Source organism: Marmota flaviventris, chromosome 12 (genome assembly GCF_047511675.1).
Source record: "Marmota flaviventris isolate mMarFla1 chromosome 12, mMarFla1.hap1, whole genome shotgun sequence".
Taxonomy (NCBI): domain Eukaryota; kingdom Metazoa; phylum Chordata; class Mammalia; order Rodentia; family Sciuridae; genus Marmota; species Marmota flaviventris.
Genome location: NC_092509.1, coordinates 94,258,197 through 94,262,592, shown reverse-complemented (window position 1 = coordinate 94,262,592; position 4,396 = coordinate 94,258,197).

Genomic DNA, 4,396 nt, shown 5'->3' with positions numbered 1-4,396 from the left:
GTGTGTGTGTGTGTAGGTACAGAAAGAATGTGTACAATAAATAAAAGATTAAAAGCTAGATGCCTGCTGGTGGGACTGAAACGTAGTAATTTTACATTAGGATTGTTCTACTTTTCTTTGGGGAAATCAGTCTTCAAAGATTTTTTTTACACCTTGAGTTAGACAAAGAGATTGGCATTGTAGGTGGTTCTCCAGCAAGCCATGGGTGTAAAACAGAGCCCCGATGAGGGTGGGTATAGCTATGCATCCTTGGGAACTGTGGGGAGCAGCACATTGGGCTAGCAAAGCAAGAAGAGAGAGGAAACCATACTCCCACCAGAGCACGGGTGTTTAAATAGCATGCCACGGTTGCGTGGTTGTCAGGTTCGGGTTGCTGGTTCTTAGCGGACGGTGACAAGTCAGAGGCAGTCCATTCTACCAGTCAGAAATGCAGAAAAGCCTTGCACAATTCAAACGGCAAAGTGAAAAATACGGCAATCCGAAGAGCAGCGGCCGAGGGAGTGGTGTGAGTCCTGGGAGCTGTTTTTAATCAACTCTCTAAGAAGGTCAGGTGTGAAGAACCGGGTGAAAACATCACTGAACACTGGCCTGAGATGGGGTGAAGTATTGCTGATGGGATGAGTAAGTGGGGTGGGCATGGTGGTGAGGGAACAGTACTTCCTGAGCCCCACAAGTGATGCAGGTTTAAAGGGCCTCTAGGGCCACACCCTGAGTGCCCTGAAGGAGCCAGTTGGCTCAAGCTCCACCCACGGGTGCTTGTTTGTCCTCCAGTTGTTGGCTGTCTGTTCATTCCACAAATAGTTATTCCACCTACTGAATGAGGCACTGTCACAGATTCTGGGAGAAGAGGTGAGAAAAAAATCAGGCCAAAATCCTGCCCTCATGGAGCTTATATTCCAAAGAGTCAAGAACATAAGGACATATTTTATGGTAAAGAGAATGTATGCTTAGATTCTAAAGACTCTAAAGACAATCCTTAGCTGAATTGTCTACCTAAAATAGACAGTAAAGAAGATACAACAGAAGATACAAAATGTGCCAGATGGTGGTAAGTAGCTCGGAGCACCCAAAGCAGGGCAAGCTGACTGGGAGGTAAGGCCATCAGACAAGATCCCTCAGAAATGGAGACTGTTGAGGAAACACCTGAAGTTCAGTGAGAGGGTTAGCGTGTGGGTATTTGGGGAAAGCATTCCAAGCAGGGCAAATAGCCAGGCAAACCCCCTGAGGTAGGACATGCCTGGTGAGCTGGGGGACACCGGGGGAAGGATGTGGCTAGAGCCGAGGGAGACAGGGGAAGGCATTAAGAGAAAAGTTCGGAGAAGTCACTGGGGACAAATCATGGGGCACCCCTGCAAGGACTTTGCTGTGGGTGTAACTTTGGACAGATGAGTTACCTAGAATGACCTCTAAGAAGTGATATGCTTCTCCTCACTCCCATTTCCATCACAGGGGGAATAGCCAGGGAGAAAGGATTGCATTTCAAGGGACAGCTTGGAGCGCAGGCTCCGGGACCTCAGCAGTAGAGTTGGGTGTCTGTAGGCCAAGGGCCTCAGGAGATATGAATGCAAACATTCTATCACATCTTCTCAGGATTTCCTACAGAAGAGAGATCTGCAGTAATAGTCCATGGTGGAAAATGAACCAAGTGTTATCTTCATGGATTTATTGATCTATGAGGTGCCCTGAATCAGGACCCCAATCTCCCACATCTGTGGGTGGAATGTCCTCACTACCTGCCATCCCTTATTATCACCTCTCTTCTGAGACCTAAGGTCCAAGTCATATCACCTCCTTTAAAAAACAAACAAACAAACAAAAAAAACCAACTCAGTGAGGGATAATTTGCACATTATAAAACTCACCTCACCTATTCTTAGTATTCCATTCAATGATTTTTAGTAAATGTACAGAATCATATAGTCATCATCATGATCCCATTTTAGAATAACTTTATCACCCCAAAATGTTTCTTTGTGCCTACTTATGGTCAATTCTGCTTGCCCTTTCAACCCCAGACAACCACTGATTGATTGGTTTTCTGTGTCTCCAGATTTTCCATTTCTGGAAATTTCATATAAATGGAATGATACAATATGTAGCATATTGTGTGTGGCTTCTCTCACATAATGTTTTGCATAATGTGTTAATGTTGTAGTCTGTATCACTAGTTGGCTCCTTTTCTTTTTTAAATAGCTGTCTATTGCATGGCTAGACCAGTTTGCTTTTCCTTTCTTCAGTTGATGGACATTTGGATTGTTTCTGGATTTGGGCTATTTTGTGTAATTCTGCTGTGAATGTGTAAGTCTCTGTGTGGACACATGTTTAGAAACTCTTGTGTAGATATCTGGATATGGAATTGCTGATTGTATGGTACATATATGATTAACTTTATCAGACGTTGCTACATTGTTTCCACAATGGCTCAATCATATTTCATTTCCACGTGGACCAGGCTTCTATGCCTCCATAGAAGAGTTATTGTTTTTTTTTTAAATCTAGTCATTTTAATGAGGGTTCAGTGTAATTCAGTTTGATTTTAAGTTGCATCTCTTTGGTAACTAAGGATGTAAGCATTTTTTTTTCATGCACTTATTAGCTTTTCCTTGTTTTCTTTGGTGAAGGGTCTTCACGTCTTTTGGCCATTTTTAAATTGGATTGTCTTCCTATTATTGGGTTATTCAAGTTTCTTATATATCTGAAAGCAAGTACTTCATCAGGTCTATGTTTTACAGCTTTTTCTCTCAGTGACTGCCTTGTCCTATTCTTTTCCTCACTGGTTTTTACAAGAGCAAATTTTTAATTTTGATAAAGTCCCATTTATCCAACTTTTTTTTAATGGATTATGCTCCTGGTGTCATATCTTAGAATTCTATACCCAATTCAATATAACTAAAGTTTTTTCCTTATGTTTTCTCCTCTAAGTTTTATAATTTTATATCTACATTAAGTCTATAATTCATTTTGAGTTGATTTTTGTACACAGTATGATGTATCATCAACATTTTTTTTCTTTTTCTGCATATGAATATCTAATTGTCACAATGCCATTTGTTGGAAAGACTATCCTGCCTCCATTGACCTGCACATTTGTCAAAAATCAATTGACTGTAAACGTAAGGCTTTATTTCTGGACTCTCAGTTCAGTTCCATTGATCTCTTTGCCCATCCTTTGACAATCAATGTTTTGATTACTGTAGCTTTATGGTAAGCTTGAAAATGAGTAGTATACATCCTTTGACTTATTCCTTTTTTTCCAGATGGTTTCAGCTCTTCCATTTTCTTTGCATTTTCATATGAATTTCAGAATTAGCTTGTCTATTGCTACAAAAACAATTCCCTCCTGAGTACATTATAGGTATTATGTTGAATTATAGATCATTCTGGGGAGACTTGTTATTTTAATAATAATGAATCTATAATTCATGAATGTAAAATGTATTTCTATTTATTTAGCAATATTTTGTGGTGTTTGTTGTACAATTTCTGTCTTGCACTTGTTCTGTTAGATTGATTCCTAAGTATTTTATTCTTGATATTATTCTAAATAGAATTCTTAATTTCATTTTGGGATTGTTCTTTGCTAATATATAGAAACACAATTGATTTTATACATTTCTGTATTCTGTACCTTGCTAAATTTTTTTAATTAATACTAACAGATTTTTTGTGTAGATTTCTTAGGATTTTCTACATACAAGATTATAATGTTTGTAAATAAAGGCAGTTTTTTTTCTTCCATTCCAACTGATATGCCTTTGATTTTTTTTCTTGCCTTATTAAACTAACTGACATTGATACAAAGTTGAATAAAAGAAATAACAATGCTTGTCTTTATTCCCAATCTTAGCAGGAAAATGTTCAATATTTTATCATTAAGTACGATATGAGCAATAGGTTGCGTGTAGATGTACCTTTTTCAGGTTAAAAAAATTCCTTTGCATAACTAGTTTGATAATAGTTCTTATCATGAATGTTGAATTTTATTAAAGACTTTTTTTGCATTTCCTGAGATACTTACATGAATTTTGGTTATTATTCTATCAATTTAGTATATTATATTAGTTGATATTTAAACACTAAATCTTATGTTCCCTGGTTAAATTCCACTTAGAGATAGAACATAATTCTTTTACTATGTTTCTGGGTTAAACTTGCTAAAAATTTAAGGATTTTTTTCACATATATTGATGAGGGATATCAGTCAGATTTTTCTGTTCACGAGATGTCTACCTGATTTTTGTATCAGGGGAATACTAGGTTCATAGAATGTGTTTGGAAGAGTTTCCTGCTACTCTTTTCTGAAAGTGTTTGTGAAGAATTAGAACTATTTCTTTTTTAAACATTTGTTAGAATTCACCATTGAAGCCATTTGGGCCTGATATTTTCTTTGAGCAAG